Genomic DNA, 22,500 nt, shown 5'->3' on the forward strand with positions numbered 1-22,500 from the left:
TGATGACAACCGGGCTGTGAGGAGAGGAGGGATGCAGCCAAGAAAGCAATCAGGGCTCGAGGCAAGGGATGCATCAAGGATAGCAATCATGTTGTGAGGCGAGATTCCAAAGGCTAAACGTGAGAGGCTGCAGGGTCGACTCAGAGAGGTCTATGCATGTGAGAGGCTGAAAGCAAGGTCGACTCGGAGCGGTCTATGCATCGGGCGCGCTTGGGGCGACTACCAGTGCCAACCCCTTATCCCGCGACGCGTCCGACAAAGAGAACGTTCCAAGGCGGCAGAGGAGGTTACCAGCCGAAGGATGCAGTAGCAATAACAGGTATAGTTCCGCGGCGGCCGAGAAGACTCACCGCATAGGAATCGGGATGCGAGGCGAGGGATGCGGCGGGAAGGCCCCGACGGCTAAACGGAAGAGGCTGCAGGGCCGCCTCGGAATGGTCCAAGCATCGGATGCGATTGGGACGACTACCAGTGCCAACCCCTTATCCCGCGATGCGTCCGATACACAGATAGTTCCAAGGCGGCCGAGGAGCCTCACCGCATATCAATCGGGGTGCGAGGCGAGGGATGGGGCGGGAAGGCCCCAACGGCTAGACGGAAGAGGCTTCAGGGCCACCTCGGAATGGTCCAAGCATCGGACGCGCTTGGGGCGACTGCCAGTGCCAACCCCTTATCCCGCGATGCGTCCGATACACAGATGGTTCCAAGGCGGCCGAGGAGCCTCACCGCATAGCAATCGGGGGTGCGAGGCGAGGGATGGGGCGGGAAGGCCCCAACGGCTAGACGGAAGAGGCTTCAGGGCCGCCTAGGAATGGTCCAAGCATCGGACACGCTTGGGGCGACTACCAGTGACAGCCCCCTATCCCGCGATGCGTCCGATACGAAGATGGTTCCAAGGCGGCCGAGGAGCCTCACCGCATAGCAATCGGGGTGCGAGGTGGGGGATGCGGCGAGATGGCCCCAACGGCTAGACGGAAGAGGCCACAGGGCCACGTCGGAATAGTCCAAGCATCGGACGCGCTTGGGGCGACTACCAGTGACAACCCCTTATCCCGCGATGCGTCCGATACGAAGATAGTTCCAAGGCGGCCGAGGAGCCTCACCGCATAGCAATCGGGGTGCGAGGTGGGGGATGCGGCGAGATGGCCCCAACGGCTAGACGGAAGAGGCTGCAGGGCCGCCTCGGAATAGTCCAAGCATCGGACGCGCTTGGGGCCACTACCAGTGACAACCCCTTATCCCGCGATGCGTCCGATACGAAGATAGTTCCAAGGCGGCCGAAGAGCCTCACCGCATAGCAATCGGGGTGCGAGGTGGGGGATGCGGCGAGATGGCCCCAACGGCTAGACGGAAGAGGCCACAGGGCCGCCTCGGAATAGTCCAAGCATCGGACGCGCTTGGGGCGACTACCAGTGACAACCCCTTATCCCGCGATGCGTCCGATACGAAGATAGTTCCCAGGCGGCCGAGGAGCCTCACCGCATAGCAATCGGGGTGCGAGGCGAGGGATGCGGCGAGATGGCCCCAAAGGCTAGACGGAAGAGGCTGCAGGGCTGCCTCGGAATAGTCCAAGCATCGGACGCGCTTGGGGCGACTACCACTGCCAACCCCTTATCCCGCGATGCGTCCGATACACAGATAGTTCCGAGGCGGCCGAGGAGGTGGGGGATGCAGCGAGATGGCCCCAACGGCTAGACGGAAGAGGCTGCAGGGCCGCCTCGGAATAGTCCAAGCATCGGACGCGCTTGGGGCGACTACCAGTGACAACCCCTTATCCCGCGATGCGTCCGATACACAGATAGTTCCGAGGCGGCCAAGGAGCCTCACCGCATAGCAATCGTGGTGCGAGGTGGGGGATGCGGCGAGATGGCCCCAACGGCTAGACGGAAGAGGCTGCAGGGCCGCCTCGGAATGGTCCAAGCATCGGATGCGCTTGGGGCGACTACCACTGCCAACCCCTTATCCCGCGATGCGTCCGATACACAGATAGTTCCAAGGCGGCCGAGGAGCCTCACAGCATAGCAATCAGGGTGCGAGGCGAGGGATGCGGCGAGAAAGCCCCAACGGCTAGAGGGAAGAGGCTTCAGGTCCGCCTCGGAATGGTCCAAGCATCGGACGCGCTTGGGGCGACTACCAGTGACAACCCCTTATCCCGCGACGCGTCCGATACACAGATAGTTCCAAGGCGGCCGAGGAGCCTCACCGCATAGCAATCGGGGTGCGAGGCGAGGGATGCGGCGAGAAGGACCCAACGGCTACACGGAAGAGGCTTCGGGGCCGCCTCGGAATGGTCCAAGCATCGGACGCGCTTGGGGCGACTACCAGTGACAACCCCTTATCCCGCGACGCGTCCGATACACAGATAGTTCCAAGGCGGCCGAGGAGCCTCACCGCATAGCAATCGGGGTGCGAGGCGAGGGATGCGGCGAGAAGGACCCAACGGCTAGACGGAAGAGGCTTCGGGGCCGCCTCGGAATGGTCCAAGCATCGGACGCGCTTGGGGCGACTACCAGTGACAACCCCTTATCCCGCGACGCGTCCGATACACAGATAGTTCCAAGGCGGCCGAGGAGCCTCACCGCATAGCAATCGGGGTGCGAGGCGAGGGATGCGGCGAGAAGGACCCAACGGCTAGACGGAAGAGGCTTCGGGTCCGCCTCGGAATGGTCCAAGCATCGGACGCGCTTGGGGCGACTACCAGTGACAACCCCTTATCCCGCGACGCGTCCGATACACAGATAGTTCCAAGGCGGCCGAGGAGCCTCACCGCATAGCAATCGGGGTGCGAGGCGAGGGATGCGGCGAGAAGGACCCAACGGCTAGACGGAAGAGGCTTCGGGTCCGCCTCGGAATGGTCCAAGCATCGGACGCGCTTGGGGCGACTACCAGTGACAACCCCTTATCCCGCGACGCGTCCGATACACAGATAGTTCCAAGGCGGCCGAGGAGCCTCACCGCATAGCAATCGGGGTGCGAGGCGAGGGATGCGGCGAGAAGGACCCAACGGCTAGACGGAAGAGGCTTCGGGTCCGCCTCGGAATGGTCCAAGCATCGGACGCGCTTGGGGCGACTACCAGTGACAACCCCTTATCCCGCGACGCGTCCGATACACAGATAGTTCCGAGGCGGCCGAGGAGCCTCACCGCATAGCAATCGGGGTGCGAGGCGAAGGATGCGGCGAGAAGGACCCAACGGCTAGACGGAAGAGGCTTCGGGTCCGCCTCGGAATGGTCCAAGCATCGGACGCGCTTGGGGCGACTACCAGTGACAACCCCTTATCCCGCGACGCGTCCGATACACAGATAGTTCCAAGGCGGCCGAGGAGCCTCACCGCATAGCAATCGGGGTGCGAGGCGAGGGATGCGGCGAGAAGGACCCAACGGCTAGACGGAAGAGGCTTCAGGGCCGCCTCGGAATGGTCCAAGCATCGAACGCGCTTGGGGCGACTACCAGTGACAACCCCTTATCCCGCGACGCGTCCGATACACAGATAGTTCCGAGGCGGCCGAGGAGCCTCACCGCATAGCAATCGGGGTGCGAGGCGAGGGATGCGGCGAGAAGGACCCAACGGCTAGACGGAAGAGGCTTCAGGGCCGCCTCGGAATGGTCCAAGCATCGGACGCGCTTGGGGCGACTACCAGTGACAACCCCTTATCCCGCGACGCGTCCGATACACAGATAGTTCCGAGGCGGCCGAGGAGCCTCACCGCATAGCAATCGGGGTGCGAGGCGAGGGATGCGGCGAGAAGGACCCAACGGCTAGACGGAAGAGGCTTCAGGGCCGCCTCGGAATGGTCCAAGCATCGGACGCGCTTGGGGCGACTACCAATGACAACCCCTTATCCCGCGACGCGTCCGATACACAGATAGTTCCGAGGCGGCCGAGGAGCCTCACCGCATAGCAATCGGGGTGCGAGGCGAGGGATGCGGCGAGAAGGACCCAACGGCTAGACGGAAGAGGCTTCAGGGCCGCCTCGGAATGGTCCAAGCATCGGACGCGCTTGGGGCGACTACCAGTGACAACCCCTTATCCCGCGACGCGTCCGATACACAGATAGTTCCGAGGCGGCCGAGGAGCCTCACCGCATAGCAATCGGGGTGCGAGGCGAGGGATGCGGCGAGAAGGACCCAACGGCTAGACGGAAGAGGCTTCAGGGCCGCCTCGGAATGGTCCAAGCATCGGACGCGCTTGGGGCGACTACCGTTGCCAACCCCTTATCCCGCGATGCGTCTGATACACAGATAGTTCCGAGGCGGCCGAGGAGCCTCACCGCATAGCAATCGGGTTGCGAGGCAGATTATTGGGAAGGGAACCCCCTGGGATGCGGCTCAAGCAGTGCCCAAAGGGACTGGAATGCGGAATCACATCGAGAGACCCAAATGCTATACGAGGGCTCAAATCGAATTATCGATTTGGCCACGACATGGACGCATCGGAACGACTACCTTTGCCGAACCACTCGCAATTGCATCCATACCGAAACCAATAGACATTTCCGTTAGAGCCCTCGCATAGCATTCGGGAATCTCGCATGCCCCTCTAAATCGACCAATGCTGGCGCTCAATGAAAATCCGAGCGCTACCACCGTTCGAGCGCCAGCATTGGTCGAGTTAGAGGGGCACGGGGGAGAATGCTCCAGTCAACACCTCCCCTATATAAGTTATTTGTCCGATTCTCGCACAACCGTAGTCTGCCTCGTCGAATCAAACAACGGTCCCAGATTCCGACTTCCGTTCCGTAGAGACCCAAAAGCTAGATGGAGGCTCGCAAGAAAGAGAGTCGGCGCATAGCAATCGGGTTTCTCGAACGTTTAGGGACCGAGCTCACTTGCGGATAGGGCAAAATCCGCCAAGCAACCCAAAAGCTAGACGGGGGCTCGAATCGAATCGCCTAGGCGGCCACAACAACGACGTGTTGGATCGACTACCAGTGCCAAACCATTCAGCAAGACTAGTCTGTGTCGAGGCCGGATAGAGATTCTCAGAGAGCGCCCGCATAGCATTTAGGAGACCTGCCGCGTCCCTCACACTCGACAAATGGTGGTGCACGTTTATAAATCCGAGCGATCCCAACCCTTTCAAGCACCAACATCGGTCGAGATAGAGGGGCACGGAGGGGGCTGCGTGAGACAACACAGTCCCCTATATAAGTTATTTGTCCGATTCTCACACATCCGAAGAATGGTCATCAAATCGGACAACAGCCCAAACTTCCGACTTCCGTCCCAGAAAGCCCAAGAGCTATCTAAAACGTTCATGGCCGGAACTCGATCGCGGCTATACCAGTCCGCCAAGCAACCCAAAAGCTAGACTGGAGCTCTAGTCGAATCACCTCTGTGGCCATTGCAAGGACGTGTTGGAGCGACTACCATTGCCGAACCATTCCGCAGGTCGAGTCCATACCAAGGCCGCATAGAGATTCACGATGAGCTCCTGCATAGCAATCAGGAGACTTGCCGTGTCCATCACAATCGATAAATCCTGGTGCAAGATTTTTGCATCCGAGCGCTCCAACCAGTCGAGCACCAGCATCAATCGACATAAACGGGCACGGGGGGAGGATGCTCGAGAACACTACCTCCCCTATATAAGTTATTTGTCCGATTCTCAAGCAGCCGAAGTCTGGTCATCGAATCGGGTCAAAGACCACAACTTCCGACTTTACCCACAATGCAAGTCATCGAATCGAACATCGGCCCCCGAGTCGGACTCCATGCGTATGTCAGGTCATCGGACCCAAATTCCGCCTTCCTGCGCATGGCGGGCCATCAATATCAACTCGGTCATCGGACCCAAACTCCGCCTTTTTGCGTATGGCACGCCTTCAAATCGGTCATCGGACCCAAATTCCGCCTTCCTGTGCATGGCGGGCCATCAACATCAACTCGGTCATCGGACCCAAATTCCGCCTTTCTGCGCATGGCACGCCATCAACTCGGTCATCGGACCCAAATTCCGCCTTCCTGCGCATGGCAGGTCATCGGACACAAATTCAGACCTCGCCAATATGCCTACGTATCGAATCGGTCATCGGACCCAACTTCCGACTTCATCCATACTGTAGGGTCTTTGAGGTTGGCGCGGTGCGCTCAACCCAGGGAGTCGACCCATCGAAGCATACACCTCCCCTATATAAGCTATTTGTCCGATTCCCACACCTGTGTAGTTTGCACCTCTGACCAGGACATCGACCCCAACTTCCGAACTCGACTGCAACGACGGCACCAGCGCCTTGGTGCGCACCTTGCGACGCACAGTCCCAACATTCGCCTTCCTGCACATGGCAGGTCATCGGACCCAAATTCCGACCTCGCGAGTATGCCTACATATCGAATCGGTCATCGGACCCAACTTCCGACTTCATCCATACCGTAGGGTCTTTGAGGTTGGCGCGGTGCGCTCAACCCGGGGAGTCGACCCAACGAAGCATACACCTCCCCTATATAAGCTATTTGTCCGATTCCCACACCTGTGTAGTTTGCACCTCCGATCAAGACATCGACCCCAACTTCCGAACTCGCCTCCAACGACCGAACCAGCGCCTTGGTGCGCACCTTGCAACGCACAGTGCCAACATTCGCCTTCCTGCACGTGGCAGGTCATCGGACCCAAATTCCGACCTCGCGAGTATGCCTACATATCGAATCGGTCATCGGACCCAACTTCCGACTTCATCCATACCGTAGGGTCTTTGAGGTTGGCGCGGTGCGCTCAACCCGGGGAGTCGACCCAACGAAGCATACACCTCCCCTATATAAGCTATTTGTCCGATTCCCACACCTGTGTAGCTTGCACCTCCGATCAGGACATCGACCCCAACTTCCGAACTCGACTAAAAAGACCGCACCAGCGCCTTGGTGTGCACCTTGCAACGCACAGTGTCAACATTCGCCTTCCTGCACATGGCAGGTCATCGGACCCAAATTCCGACCTCATGAGCATACCTACTAATCGAATCGGTCATCGGACCCAACTTCCGACTTCATCCATACCGTAGGGTCTTTGAGGTTGGCGCGGTGCGCTCAACCTGGGGAGTCGACCCATCGAAGCATACACCTCCCCTATATAAGCTATTTGTCCGATTCCGACACCTGTGTAGTTTGCACCTCCGCTCAGGACATCGACCCCAACTTCCGAACTCGCCTGCAACGACCGAACCAGCGCCTTGGTGCGCACCAAAAGTGCGCACTTTTGGAGGGCACTTTTCTGCGCTCCAAAGGTGCGCACTTTTGGAGGGCACTTTTTGGAGGGCACTTTTCTGCGCTCCAAAGGTGCGCACTTTTGGAGGGCACTTTTTGGAGGGCACTTTTCTGCGCTCCAAAGGTGCGCACTTTTGGAGGGCACTTTTTGGAGGGCACTTTTCTGCGCTCCAAAGGTGCGCACTTTTGGAGGGCACTTTTTGGAGGGCACTTTTCTGCGCTCCAAAGGTGCGCACTTTTGGAGGGCACTTTTTGGAGGGCACTTTTCTGCGCTCCAAAGGTGCGCACTTTTGGAGGGCACTTTTTGGAGGGCACTTTTCTGCGCTCCAAAGGTGCGCACTTTTGGAGGGCACTTTTTGGAGGGCACTTTTCTGCGCTCCAAAGGTGCGCACTTTTGGAGGGCACTTTTTGGAGGGCACTTTTCTGCGCTCCAAAGGTGCGCACTTTTGGAGGGCACTTTTTGGAGGGCACTTTTCTGCGCTCCAAAGGTGCGCACTTTTGGAGGGCACTTTTTGGAGGGCACTTTTCTGCGCTCCAAAGGTGCGCACTTTTGGAGGGCACTTTTGTGCACTCCAAAGGTGCGCACTTTTGGAGGGCACTTTTCCTGTGCTCCAAAGGTGCACACCTAGGTGAGCACCTTCGACCACACCTTGTAGCACACCAAACTCTGACTTTCGACTTCATCCGCAATGCAGGGTCTTTGAGGTTGGCGCAATGCGCACAACCAGGGGAGTCGACCCATCAAACCCAACACCTCCCCTATATAAGCTATTTGTCTGATTCTCATACATGCGTAGCCTGCAGGAGCAATTAGGACATCGACCCCAACTTTCGGCTTCTAAACGAAAACAAGGTCTTTGAGGTTGGTGTAATGCGAACAACTAGGGGAGTCAACCCATCAAACCCAACACCTCCCCTATATAAGCTATTTGTCTGATTCTCATACATGTGTAGTCTACAGGAGCAATTAGGACATCGACCCCAACTTTTGACTTCTTAACGAAAACAAGGTCTTTGAGGTTGACGTAATGCGCACAACCAGGGGAGTCGACCCATCAAACCCAACACCTCCCCTATATAAGCTATTTGTCCGATTCTCATACATGTGTAGCCTGCAGGAGCCATTAGGACATTGACCCCAACTTTTGACTTCTTAACGAAAACAAGGTCTTTGAGGTTGGCGTAATGCGCACAACCAAGGGAGTTGACCCATCAAACCCAACACCTCCCCTATATAAGCTATTTGTCTGATTCTCATACATGTGTAGCCTGCAACAACGATTAGGACATCCACCCCAACTTCTGAATTCGTCTGCGTTGACCGCACCAAAGGTGCACGCCTTGGTGCTCACCAAAATCCGACTTCCGACTTCTTCTGCTATGCGGGGTCTTTGAGGTTGGCGCAGTGCGCACAACCAGGGGAGTCAACCCACCGAATGCAACACCTCCCCTATATAAGCTATTTGTCTGATTCTCATACATGCGTAGACTGCAGCAATGATTAGGACATCCACCCCAACTTTTGACTTCTTAAACAAGACAGGGTCTTTGAAGTTGGTGCAGTGCACACAACCAGGGGAGTCGACCCATCAAACGCAACACCTCCCCTATATAAAGCTATTTGTCCGATTCTCATACGTGTAGTCTGCAGCAGCGATTAGGACATCGACCCCAACTTCCGAATTCGTTTGCATTGACCGCACCAAAGGTGCACGCCTTGGTGTGCACCCTGGAGTGCACTTTGGTGCTCACCTCGGTGCACACTTTGGTGTGCACCTCGGTGTGCACCAAAGGTGCGCACCTTGGAGCGCACCAAAGGTGTACACTTTGGAGCGCACCACATAGGGTCTTTGAGAGGTTGGCGCAGTGCGCACACCAAGGTGGGTGTTGAGGTGCGTGCCGAGGTGGGTGGGTGCTAGGGTGCGCTCCATGGTGGGTGCCAGGGTGGGTGCGTGCTAGGGTGGATTCCAAAGAGGGTCATAGGGTGGGTGCCAAGGTGGGTTGGTGATATAGTGGGTTCAAAGGTGGGTACTAGGGTGGGTTCCAAGGTGGGTCACAAGTTGGGTGCCAGGATGCGTGGGTGTTAGGTTGGGTGCCAAGGTGGGCTCCTGCGTGGGTGGGTGCTAGGGTGGGTTTCAAGGTGGACGCGAGGGCGGGTGCCAAGGTGGGTAACAAGTTGGGTGTTAGGATGGGTGAGTGCTAGAGTGGGTGCCAAGGTGGGTGGGTGCTAAGGTGGATGCCAAGGTGGTTCACAGGGTGGGTGGGTTCTAGGGTGAGTTCCAAGGTGGGTCACAGGTTCAGTGCTAGGGTGGGTGTCAAGGCGGGTGTCGAGGTGCCTGGGTGCTAGGGTGTGGATGCCAATGTGGGTCATAGGGTGGGTACTAGGGTGGGCTGCAATGTGGGTGCCAAGGTGGGTAACATGCTCGGTGGGTTCTAAATTGGGTGCCAGGGTGGGTGTGCACCCACCTTGCCCGAGGTGGGTGCCAAGGTGCCAGTGTGGGTGGGTGCTAAGGTGGATGCCAAGGTGGGTGAGAAGGTGGGTGATAGGTTGAGTGGTAGGATGGGTGGGTGCCAAGATGGGTCACAGGGTGGGTGCAAGGGTGGGTAGGTGCTAGGGTTGGTGTCAGGGTGGGTGGGTGCTAGGTTGGGTTCCAAGGTGGGTGCGAGGGTGAGTGTCAAGGTGGGTCACAGGTTAGGTGCTAGGATGGGTGAGTGCTAGGGTGCAAAGGTGCCAGGGTGGGTGCTAGGATGGGTCGATGCTAGGGTGAGTGGCAAGGTGGGTCCACAAGTGTCAAGGTGGGTGCCGAGGTGGGTGCCAAGTCGGCGACTGCTATGGTGGATGCCAAGGTGGGTCACGGGGTGGGTGCCAAGTTGCTAGGTTGGGTTCCAAGGTGGGTGCCAACGTGGGTGCTAGGGTGCGTGGGTTAAAGGGTGTGTCACAACGTGGGTGCCAGGATGGGTGCGCACCCACACTGGCCAAGACGGGTGCGGGTGCAAGGTTGGGTTCCAAGCCCGGTCACAGGCTGGGTGCTAGGATGGGTGGGTGCCAAGGTGGGCACCAGGGTGGGTGCACCCACCCTGGCCAAGGTGGGTCACGGGGTGGGTCCTAGGGTGGGTAACGGGGTGGGTACTAAGGTGCGTGCCAAGGTGGGTCATAGGGTGGGTGCCAAGGTGGGCACCAGGGTGGGTGTGCACCAACCCTAGCCAGGGTAGGTCACGGGGTGGTTGTCGGGGTGGGCGTCAAGGAGCCAAGGTGGGTGGCAAGTAGCCAAGTTGCGTGCCAAGGTGGGTGTCGGGGTGGGTGCCAAGGATCCAAGGTGGGTGCCAAGGAACCAAGGTGGGTGTCTGGGTGGGTGCCGAGGTGGGAGCCAGGGTGGGTCCCAAGGTGAGTGCAAAGGTGGGTGCCAGGGTCAAGGTGAGTGCCAATGTGGGTTCCAAGGTGCCAGGGTCAGGGTGAGTGCCAATGTGGGTTCAAAGGTGCTAAGTTGGGTGCGAGGTTGGGTGCGAGGGTGGGTGGGTGCCAAGGTGTGCTAGGTGGAAGCCCGGGTGGGTCGGCATCCCATGGGTGTCGAGTTGGGTGCCTGATGGGTGCTTCTTGTCAAGTTTTAGTCGTCGGGACTCATTTCGAGCCTTAGAGGTCGTTTCTTGTCCGGTTGCCCTGTCTTCGACCTGGGAACCCAATTTTGGTCCTCGGGTCCCATTTTTTTTTGTCTCGCATCCCACTTTTGGCCTGTGGCCTTTTCGGGGTCGATTCTCGTTTTGGGCATCAGAGCATGTTTCTTCTCCTAAAACCCAATATTTGTTTATTAAGTCTCGGAACACATTTTTGTTCTCGTGGACCCATCATGGGTCTTGGAACGCATTTGTGGTCCTTGGGTCCCATTTTGCATCCCGAAACTTGTGTTTTGGTGCTTGATCCCTATTTTGGGTGCCCACCTTGCACCAAGTGCGCACCCGGGGCAAACCGAGCGCCTTGGTGCACCGGGGCAAGATCGAGCGTGCACCCGAGGCGCCCCGAACATGCACCAAGGTGCACTCGGCCCACATGTGAGCGCAGGTCGTTGCGCCCGAGGTGGTGTGTGGGCACCGCGTTGCAGACGGGACACTGCACGCACACGACGCCCCCTCCAGGTGCACGCACGTAGGCCGGGCCGGGTGCACACCCGACGCCCTAGCAAGGTGCGCGCACCCGGGCAGGGCTCACACTTGGCGAACGGGGCGCACTTCGCGAGGGAGGGTGTGCACCTCGACGGGGGTGGGTGGCCGGGGTGGATTCGCACGTGGGTCGCGGTTTGCTAAGTACACACTGCGACAAGCTCATAACGGGTGCGATCATACCAGCATTAGTGCACCGGATCCCATCAGAACTCCGCAGTTAAGCGCGCTTGGGCCGGAGTAGTACTGGGATGGGTGACCTCCCGGGAAGTCCCGGTGTTGCACCCTTTTTTAGTTTTTCGCCGGGCGTCGCAATGCTATTTGAATAAACCTTTTGCCCGTTTGCGTTCTCGTCGGGGCCGGGCCGGGCCGGGGTGCGCTGCCCGCACTACCGCGCGCGCGGGGGCGACACCGAGCGCGCACCCGAGGCACCCCGAGCACACAGGCCACGGTGCAACCCGGGCGTTGTGCGCGCACCCCGGTGCGCCCGAGGTGCTGCGCGCGCACCCAGGTGAAATCGGTGTGCACCTCGGCCAGTGCGCGCTCGGTCGAGTCGCGCACGTTGGCCAAGGTGCACGGTGATGTTTCTTACTCTAAGGTTCCGCACCAGACGCCCGGGACAGGTGAGCGAAGCTGGGCGGGGCCGGGTGCGCGGCCGGGGCAGGTGCACGCAGCTGGAGAGAGCTTTGGAGCACACTTCGGAGCGCACCAATGATGCGCTCCATTCAAAAGTTTCCTGAAAAGGCAAAAAAAGTTGAGATTATAGAATTTCCCACTTGAGAGATTGTAAAAAAAAAAAATTTAAAATGAAGGAAACGCGGGTGCCAAGGTGTGCGCAGCCCAGCCAAGGTGTGCGCACCAAGGCGCCCACCCTGGCGAAGGTGCACGCAAGGTGCGCACCCGAGGCAAACCGGACAATTAACCCAACTTTCGACTTCGCGCGCACCTTGGAGCGCACTTCGGAGCGCTCCTTGGTGCGCACCAATCTTGGGCACCTCGGAGTGCACCATGGCGCCCACCAAGGTGCGCACCCGGGGCAAACCGAGCTCCGACTTCGTGCGCACCTTGGAGCGCACGAAAGGTGCGCACCATGGCGCCCACCAAGGTGCGCAGCCCAGCCAAGGCGTGCGCATCAAGGTGCGCACCCTGGCGAAGGTGCGCACCCGGGGCAAACCGAGCTCCGACTTCGTGCGCACCTTGGAGCGCACAAAAGGTGCGCAACCCAGCCAAGGTGTGCGCACCCCGGTCAAACCGAGCTCCGAATCGTGCGCACCAGAGGTGCACGCCATCGTGCGCACCTTGGAGCACACTTCGGAGCCCTCCTTGGTGCGCGCCGATGTTGCGCACCTCGGAGCGCACCCGGGGAAAACAATGCAATTAACCCGACTTTCGACTTCGTGGGCACCTCGGAGCGCTCTCGGGTTCGCACCTCGGAGCACACCGAGGTGCGCACCTTTGATGCGCTGCCTTCACCAATTTCCAGAAAAGGCAAGAAAACATTGAGAAGGTGTGCGCACCGAGGTGCCCACCCTGGCGAAGGTGCACGCGAGGTGCGCACCCGGGGCAAACCGGGCTCCGACTTCGTGCACGCCGCACCTTGGAGCACACTTCGGAGCGCTCCTTGGTGCGCACCAGGGCGCGCAACCCAGCCGAGGTGCCCACCCCGGCGAAGGTGCACGCGAGGTGCGCACCCGGGGCAAACCGGGCTCCGACTTCGTGCACGCCATGGTGCCCACCGCGGCGAAGGTGCACGCGAGGTGCGCACCCGGGGCAAACCGGGCTCCGACTTCGTGCACGCCGCACCTTGGAGCACACTTCGGAGCGCTCCTTGGTGCGCACCATGGTGCCCACCAGGGCGCGCAACCCCGCCGAAGGTGCACGCGAGGTGCGCACCCGGGGCAAACCGGGCTCCGACTTCGTGCACGCCGCACCTTGGAGCACACTTCGGAGCGCTCCTTGGTGCGCACCATGGTGCCCACCAGGGCGCGCAACCCCGCCGAAGGTGCACGCGAGGTGCGCACCCGGGGCAAACCGGGCTCCGACTTCGTGCACGCCATGGTGCGCACCGCGGCGAAGGTGCGCACCCGGGGCAAACCGGGCTCCGACTTCGTGCACGCCGCACCTTGGAGCACACTTCGGAGCGCTCCTTGGTGCGCACCAGGGCGCGCAACCCAGCCGAGGTGCCCACCCCGGCGAAGGTGCACGCGAGGTGCGTACCCGGGGCAAACCGGGCTCCGACTTCGTGCACGCCGCACCTTGGAGCACACTTCGGAGCGCTCCTTGGTGCGCACCATGGTGCCCACCAGGCCGCGCAACCCAGCCAAGGTGTGCGCACCAAGGTGCACGCGAGGTGCGCACCCGGGGCAAACCGGGGTCCGACTTCGTGCACGCCGCACCTTGGAGCACACATCGGGGCGCTCCCGGGTTCGCACCGGCGTTGCGCACCGTGGTGGGCACCTCGGAGCACACCAAGGTGGGCAGCGAGGTGCGCACCTTTGATGCGATGCCTTCACTAATTTCCATAAAAGGCAAAAAAAAAACGAGATTTTAAAATTTCCGTTTTGAAAGATAGTGAGAAAAAGGGAATGCTGGTGCCATCTTGAGCCCGCCCTGGTGCGCAGCCCAGCCAAGGTGTGCGCACCAAGGTGCCCACCCTGGCGAAGGTGCGCGCCCGGGCAATTAATCCAACTTCCAACTTCGCGCGCGCCAGGGTGGGAGCGCACCCAACAACCGGGCCTGGGAAGAGCCAATGCGAGAAACCCCACCAAACGCTCTGACAAAAAAAGAGGGGGCGCTCCAGTAACCCCGCTTCGGAGCGCACCCTGGGCAAACCCAGCCAAGGTGCCCACCCCGGCCAAGGTGCAGGCGAGGTGCGCACCCGGGGCAAACCGGGCTCCGACAACGTGCACGCCGCACCTTGGAGCACACTTCGTAGCGCTCCCGGGTGCGCACCTCAGAGCACACCAAGGTGGGCAGCGAGGTGCGCACCTTTGATGCGCTGCCTTCACTAATTTCCAGAAAAGGCAAAAAAAAAAGGAGATTTTAAAATTTCCGTTTTGAAAGATAGTGAAAAAAACGGAACGCGCGTGCCATCTTGAGCCCGCCCTGGTGCGCAGCCCAGGTAAGGTGCCCACCCTGGCAAAGGTGCGCACCCGGGCAATTAACCCTACTTCCGACTTCGTGCGCGCCAGGGTGGCAACCGGGCCTCAGAAGAGCCAATGCGAGAAACCCCACCAAACGCTCCGACAAAAAAAGAGGCGGCGCTCCAATAACCCCGCTTCGGAGCGCAGCCGGGGCAAACCCAGCCAAGGTGCCCACCCCGACGAAGGTGCACGCGAGGTGCGCACCCGGGGCAAACCGGGCTCCGACAACGTGCACGCAGCACCTTGGAGCACACTTCGAAGCACTCCCGGGTGCCCACCGGCGTTGCGCACCGTGGTGGGCAGCGAGGTGCGCACCTTTGATGCGCTGCCTTCACTAATTTCCAGAAAAAGGCAAAAAAAAATGAGATTTTAAAATTTCCGTTTTGAAAGATAGTGAAAAAAAAGGAACGCGGGTGCCATCTTGAGCCCGCCCTGGTGCGCAGCCCAGGCAAGGCATGCGCACCAAGGTGCCCACCCGAGGTGCACACCCGGGGCAAACCGGGCTCCGACTTCGTGCAGGCCGCACCTTGGAGCACACTTCGGAGCGCTCCTTGGTGCGCACCATGGTGCCCACCAGGGCGCGCAACCCAGCCAAGGTCTGCACACCAAGGTGCCCACCCCGGCGAAGGTGCACGCGAGGTGCGCACCCGGGGCAAACCGGGCTCCGACTTCGTGCACGCCATGGTGCCCACCGCGGCGAAGGTGCACGCGAGGTGCGCACCCGGGGCAAACCGGGCTCCGACTTCGTGCACGCCGCACCTTGGAGCACACTTCGGAGCGCTCCTTGGTGCGCACCATGGTGCCCACCAGGGCGCGCAACCCAGCCAAGGTGTGCGCACCAAGGTGCACGCGAGGTGCGCACCCGGGGCAAACCGGGGTCCGACTTCGTGCACGCCGCACCTTGGAGCACACATCGGAGCGCTCCCAGGTTCGCACCAGCGTTGCGCACCTTTGATGCGCTGCCTTCACTAATTTCAAGAAAAGGCAAAAAAAAACGAGATTTTAAAATTTCCGTTCTGAAAGATAGTGAAAAAAACGGAACGCGGGTGCCATCTTGAGCCCTTCCTGGTGCGCAGCCCAGGCAAGTTGTGCGCACCAAGGTGCCCACCCTGGCGGAGGTGCGCGCCCGGGGCAATCCGGGCTCCGACTTCGTGCACTGCATGGTGCCCACCAAGGCGCGCAACCCAGCCAAGGTGCCCACCGCAGCGAAGGTGCACGCGAGGTGCGCACCCGAGGTGCACACCCGGGGCAAACCGGGCTCCGACTTCGTGCACGCCGCACCTTGGAGCACACTTCAGAGCGCTCCTTGGTGCGCACCAGGGCGCGCAACCCAGCCGAGGTGCCCACCCCGGCGAAGGTGCACGCGAGGTGCGCACCCGGGGCAAACCGGGCTCCGACTTCGTGCACGCCATGGTGCCCACCGCGGCGAAGGTGCGCACCCGGGGCAAACCGGGCTCCGACTTCGTGCACGCCGCACCTTGGAGCACACTTCGGAGCGCTCCTTGGTGCGCACCATGGTGCCCACCAGGCCGCGCAACCCAGCCAAGGTGTGCGCACCAAGGTGCACGCGAGGTGCGCACCCGGGGCAAACCGGGGTCCGACTTCGTGCACGCCGCACCTTGGAGCACACATCGGGGCGCTCCCGGGTTCGCACCGGCGTTGCGCACCGTGGTGGGCACCTCGGAGCACACCAAGGTGGGCAGCGAGGTGCGCACCTTTGATGCGATGCCTTCACTAATTTCCATAAAAGGCAAAAAAAAAACGAGATTTTAAAATTTCCGTTTTGAAAGATAGTGAGAAAAAGGGAATGCTGGTGCCATCTTGAGCCCGCCCTGGTGCGCAGCCCAGCCAAGGTTTGCGCACCAAGGTGCCCACCCTGGCGAAGGTGCGCGCCCGGGCAATTAACCCAACTTCCAACTTCGCGCGCGCCAGGGTGGGAGCGCACCCAACAACCGGGCCTGGGAAGAGCCAATGCGAGAAACCCCACCAAACTCTCTGACAAAAAAAGAGGGGGCGCTCCAGTAACCCCGCTTCGGAGCGCACCCTGGGCAAACCCAGCCAAGGTGCCCACCCCGGCCAAGGTGCAGGCGAGGTGCGCACCCGGGGCAAACCGGGCTCCGACAACGTGCACGCCGCACCTTGGAGCACACTTCGTAGCGCTCCCGGGTGCGCACCTCAGAGCACACCAAGGTGGGCAGCGAGGTGCGCACCTTTGATGCGCTGCCTTCACTAATTTCCAGAAAAGGCAAAAAAAAAAGGAGATTTTAAAATTTCCGTTTTGAAAGATAGTGAAAAAAACGGAACGCGCGTGCCATCTTGAGCCCGCCCTGGTGCGCAGCCCAGGTAAGGTGCCACCCTGGCAAAGGTGCGCACCCGGGCAATTAACCCTACTTCCGACTTCGTGCGCGCCAGGGTGGCAACCGGGCCTCGGAAGAGCCAATGCGAGAAACCCCACCAAACGCTCCGACAAAAAAAGAGGCGGCGCTCCAATAACCCCGCTTCGGAGCGCAGCCGGGGCAAACCAAGCCAAGGTGCCCACCCCGACGAAGGTGCACGCGAGGTGCGCACCCGGGGCAAACCGGGCTCCGACAACGTGCACGCAGCACCTTGGAGCACACTTCGAAGCACTCCCGGGTGCCCACCGGCGTTGCGCACCGTGGTGGGCAGCGAGGTGCGCACCTTTGATGCGCTGCCTTCACTAATTTCCAGAAAAAGGCAAAAAAAAATGAGATTTTAAAATTTCCGTTTTGAAAGATAGTGAAAAAAAAGGAACGCGGGTGCCATCTTGAGCCCGCCCTGGTGCGCAGCCCAGGCAAGGCATGCGCACCAAGGTGCCCACCCGAGGTGCACACCCGGGGCAAACCGGGCTCCGACTTCGTGCAGGCCGCACCTTGGAGCACACTTCGGAGCGCTCCTTGGTGCGCACCATGGTGCCCACCAGGGCGCACCCGAGGCAAACCGGGCTCCGACTTCGTGCACGCCGCACCTTGGAGCACACATCGGAGCGCTCCCAGGTTCGCACCAGCGTTGCGCACCTTTGATGCGCTGCCTTCACTAATTTCCAGAAAAGGCAAAAAAAAACGATATTTTAAAATTTCCGTTCTGAAAGATAGTGAAAAAAACGGAACGCGGGTGCCATCTTGAGCCCTTCCTGATGCGCAGCCCAGGCAAGTTGTGCGCACCAAGGTGCCCACCCTGGCGGAGGTGCGCGCCCGGGGCAAACCGGGCTCCGACTTCGTGCACTGCATGGTGCCCACCAAGGCGCGCAACCCAGCCAAGGTGCCCACCGCAGCGAAGGTGCACGCGAGGTGCGCACCCGAGGTGCACACCCGGGGCAAACCGGGCTCCGACTTCGTGCACGCCGCACCTTGGAGCACACTTCAGAGCGCTCCTTGGTACGCACCAGGGCGCGCAACCCAGCCAAGGTGCTCACCCCGGCGAAGGTGCACGCGAGGTGCGCACCCGGGGCAAACCGGGCTCGGACTTCGTGCACGCCGCACCTTGGAGCACACATCGGAGCGCTCCCGGGTTCGCACCAGCATTGCGCACCTTTGATGCGCTGCCTTCACTAATTTCCAGAAAAGGCAAAAAAAAGAAAAAAATGAGATTTTAAAATTTCCGTTTTGAAAGATAGTGAAAAAAACGGAACGCGGGTGCCATCTTGAGCCCGCCCTGGTGTGCAGCCCAGGCAAGTTGTGCGCACCAAGGCACCCACCCTGGCCAAGGTGGGTCACGGGGTGGGTCCTAGGGTGGGTAACGGGGTGGGTACTAAGGTGCGTGCCAAGGTGGGTCATAGGGTGGGTGCCAAGGTGGGCACCAGGGTGGGTGTGCACCAACCCTAGCCAGGGTAGGTCACGGGGTGGTTGTCGGGGTGGGCATCAAGGAGCCAAGGTGGGTGGCAAGTAGCCAAGTTGCGTGCCAAGGTGGGTGTCGGGGTGGGTGCCAAGGATCCAAGGTGGGTGCCAAGGAACCAAGGTGGGTGTCTGGGTGGGTGCCGAGGTGGGAGCCAGGGTGGGTCCCAAGGTGAGTGCAAAGGTGGGTGCCAGGGTCAAGGTGAGTGCCAATGTGGGTTCCAAGGTGCCAGGGTCAGGGTGAGTGCCAATGTGGGTTCAAAGGTGCTAAGTTGGGTGCGAGGTTGGGTGCGAGGGTGGGTGGGTGCCAAGGTGTGCTAGGTGGAAGCCCGGGTGGGTCGGCATCCCATGGGTGTCGAGTTGGGTGCCTGATGGGTGCTTCTTGTCAAGTTTTAGTCGTCGGGACTCATTTCGAGCCTTAGAGGTCGTTTCTTGTCCGGTTGCCCTGTCTTCGACCTGGGAACCCAATTTTGGTCCTCGGGTCCCATTTTTTTTTGTCTCGCATCCCACTTTTGGCCTGTGGCCTTTTCGGGGTCGATTCTCGTTTTGGGCATCAGAGCATGTTTCTTCTCCTAAAACCCAATATTTGTTTATTAAGTCTCGGAACACATTTTTGTTCTCGTGGACCCATCATGGGTCTTGGAACGCATTTGTGGTCCTTGGGTCCCATTTTGCATCCCGAAACTTGTGTTTTGGTGCTTGATCCCTATTTTGGGTGCCCACCTTGCACCAAGTGCGCACCCGGGGCAAACCGAGCGCCTTGGTGCACCGGGGCAAGATCGAGCGTGCACCCGAGGCGCCCCGAACATGCACCAAGGTGCACTCGGCCCACATGTGAGCGCAGGTCGTTGCGCCCGAGGTGGTGTGTGGGCACCGCGTTGCAGACGGGACACTGCACGCACACGACGCCCCCTACAGGTGCACGCACGTAGGCCGGGCCGGGTGCACACCCGACGCCCTAGCAAGGTGCGCGCACCCGGGCAGGGCTCACACTTGGCGAACGGGGCGCACTTCGCGAGGGAGGGTGTGCACCTCGACGGGGGTGGGTGGCCGGGGTGGATTCGCACGTGGGTCGCGGTTTGCTAAGTACACACTGCGACAAGCTCATAACGGGTGCGATCATACCAGCGTTAGTGCACCGGATCCCATCAGAACTCCGCAGTTAAGCGCGCTTGGGCCGGAGTAGTACTGGGATGGGTGACCTCCCGGGAAGTCCCGGTGTTGCACCCTTTTTTAGTTTTTCGCCGGGCATCGCAATGCTATTTGAATAAACCTTTTGCCCGTTTGCGTTCTCGTCGGGGCCGGGCCGGGCCGGGGTGCGCTGCCCGCACTACCGCGCGCGCGGGGGCGACACCGAGCGCGCACCCGAGGCGCCCCGAGCACACAGGCCACGGTGCAACCCGGGCGTTGTGCGCGCACCCCGGTGCGCCCGAGGTGCTGCGCGCGCACCCAGGTGAAATCGGTGTGCACCTCGGCCAGTGCGCGCTCGGTCGAGTCGCGCACGTTGGCCAAGGTGCACGGTGATGTTTCTTACTCTAAGGTTCCGCACCAGACGCCCGGGACAGGTGAGCGAAGCTGGGCGGGGCCGGGTGCGCGGCCGGGGCAGGTGCACGCAGCTGGAGAGAGCTTTGGAGCACACTTCGGAGCGCACCAATGATGCGCTCCATTCAAAAGTTTCCTGAAAAGGCAAAAAAAGTTGAGATTATAGAATTTCCCACTTGAGAGATTGTAAAAAAAAAAAATTTAAAATGAAGGAAACGCGGGTGCCAAGGTGTGCGCAGCCCAGCCAAGGTGTGCGCACCAAGGCGCCCACCCTGGCGAAGGTGCACGCAAGGTGCGCACCCGAGGCAAACCGGACAATTAACCCAACTTTCGACTTCGCGCGCACCTTGGAGCGCACTTCGGAGCGCTCCTTGGTGCGCACCAATCTTGGGCACCTCGGAGTGCACCATGGCGCCCACCAAGGTGCGCACCCGGGGCAAACCGAGCTCCGACTTCGTGCGCACCTTGGAGCGCACGAAAGGTGCGCACCATGGCGCCCACCAAGGTGCGCAGCCCAGCCAAGGCGTGCGCATCAAGGTGCGCACCCTGGCGAAGGTGCGCACCCGGGGCAAACCGAGCTCCGACTTCGTGCGCACCTTGGAGCGCACAAAAGGTGCGCAACCCAGCCAAGGTGTGCGCACCCCGGTCAAACCGAGCTCCGAATCGTGCGCACCAGAGGTGCACGCCATCGTGCGCACCTTGGAGCACACTTCGGAGCCCTCCTTGGTGCGCGCCGATGTTGCGCACCTCGGAGCGCACCCGGGGAAAACAATGCAATTAACCCGACTTTCGACTTCGTGGGCACCTCGGAGCGCTCTCGGGTTCGCACCTCGGAGCACACCGAGGTGCGCACCTTTGATGCGCTGCCTTCACCAATTTCCAGAAAAGGCAAGAAAACATTGAGAAGGTGTGCGCACCGAGGTGCCCACCCTGGCGAAGGTGCACGCGAGGTGCGCACCCGGGGCAAACCGGGCTCCGACTTCGTGCACGCCGCACCTTGGAGCACACTTCGGAGCGCTCCTTGGTGCGCACCAGGGCGCGCAACCCAGCCGAGGTGCCCACCCCGGCGAAGGTGCACGCGAGGTGCGCACCCGGGGCAAACCGGGCTCCGACTTCGTGCACGCCATGGTGCCCACCGCGGCGAAGGTGCACGCGAGGTGCGCACCCGGGGCAAACCGGGCTCCGACTTCGTGCACGCCGCACCTTGGAGCACACTTCGGAGCGCTCCTTGGTGCGCACCATGGTGCCCACCAGGGCGCGCAACCCCGCCGAAGGTGCACGCGAGGTGCGCACCCGGGGCAAACCGGGCTCCGACTTCGTGCACGCCGCACCTTGGAGCACACTTCGGAGCGCTCCTTGGTGCGCACCATGGTGCCCACCAGGGCGCGCAACCCCGCCGAAGGTGCACGCGAGGTGCGCACCCGGGGCAAACCGGGCTCCGACTTCGTGCACGCCGCACCTTGGAGCACACTTCGGAGCGCTCCTTGGTGCGCACCAGGGCGCGCAACCCAGCCGAGGTGCCCACCCCGGCGAAGGTGCGTACCCGGGGCAAACCGGGCTCCGACTTCGTGCACGCCGCACCTTGGAGCACACTTCGGAGCGCTCCTTGGTGCGCACCATGGTGCCCACCAGGCCGCGCAACCCAGCCAAGGTGTGCGCACCAAGGTGCACGCGAGGTGCGCACCCGGGGCAAACCGGGGTCCGACTTCGTGCACGCCGCACCTTGGAGCACACATCGGGGCGCTCCCGGGTTCGCACCGGCGTTGCGCACCGTGGTGGGCACCTCGGAGCACACCAAGGTGGGCAGCGAGGTGCGCACCTTTGATGCGATGCCTTCACTAATTTCCATAAAAGGCAAAAAAAAAACGAGATTTTAAAATTTCCGTTTTGAAAGATAGTGAGAAAAAGGGAATGCTGGTGCCATCTTGAGCCCGCCCTGGTGCGCAGCCCAGCCAAGGTGTGCGCACCAAGGTGCCCACCCTGGCGAAGGTGCGCGCCCGGGCAATTAACCCAACTTCCAACTTCGCGCGCGCCAGGGTGGGAGCGCACCCAACAACCGGGCCTGGGAAGAGCCAATGCGAGAAACCCCACCAAACGCTCTGACAAAAAAAGAGGGGGCGCTCCAGTAACCCCGCTTCGGAGCGCACCCTGGGCAAACCCAGCCAAGGTGCCCACCCCGGCCAAGGTGCAGGCGAGGTGCGCACCCGGGGCAAACCGGGCTCCGACAACGTGCACGCCGCACCTTGGAGCACACTTCGTAGCGCTCCCGGGTGCGCACCTCAGAGCACACCAAGGTGGGCAGCGAGGTGCGCACCTTTGATGCGCTGCCTTCACTAATTTCCAGAAAAGGCAAAAAAAAAAGGAGATTTTAAAATTTCCGTTTTGAAAGATAGTGAAAAAAACGGAACGCGCGTGCCATCTTGAGCCCGCCCTGGTGCGCAGCCCAGGTAAGGTGCCCACCCTGGCAAAGGTGCGCACCCGGGCAATTAACCCTACTTCCGACTTCGTGCGCGCCAGGGTGGCAACTGGGCCTCGGAAGAGCCAATGCGAGAAACCCCACCAAACGCTCCGACAAAAAAAGAGGCGGCGCTCCAATAACCCCGCTTCGG

At 60.8% G+C, this 22,500-nt stretch overlaps 2 non-coding genes across 2 annotated transcripts; both read left to right on the forward strand.

The window, feature by feature from the left end:
* Nucleotides 1-11,524: 11,524 nt before the first annotated feature.
* On the forward strand, nucleotides 11,525-11,643 carry LOC131861145 (5S ribosomal RNA). Its single transcript, XR_009360222.1, has one exon. It is a non-coding gene; the product is annotated as a 5S ribosomal RNA (ribosomal RNA).
* Nucleotides 11,644-19,460: 7,817 nt separating this feature from the next.
* LOC131861341 (5S ribosomal RNA) lies at nucleotides 19,461-19,579 on the forward strand. Its single transcript, XR_009360416.1, has one exon. It is a non-coding gene; the product is annotated as a 5S ribosomal RNA (ribosomal RNA).
* The last annotated feature ends 2,921 nt before the right edge of the window (nucleotides 19,580-22,500 follow it).

This window comes from Cryptomeria japonica, unplaced genomic scaffold, assembly GCF_030272615.1.
Source record: "Cryptomeria japonica unplaced genomic scaffold, Sugi_1.0 HiC_scaffold_24, whole genome shotgun sequence".
NCBI lineage: Eukaryota > Viridiplantae > Streptophyta > Pinopsida > Cupressales > Cupressaceae > Cryptomeria > Cryptomeria japonica.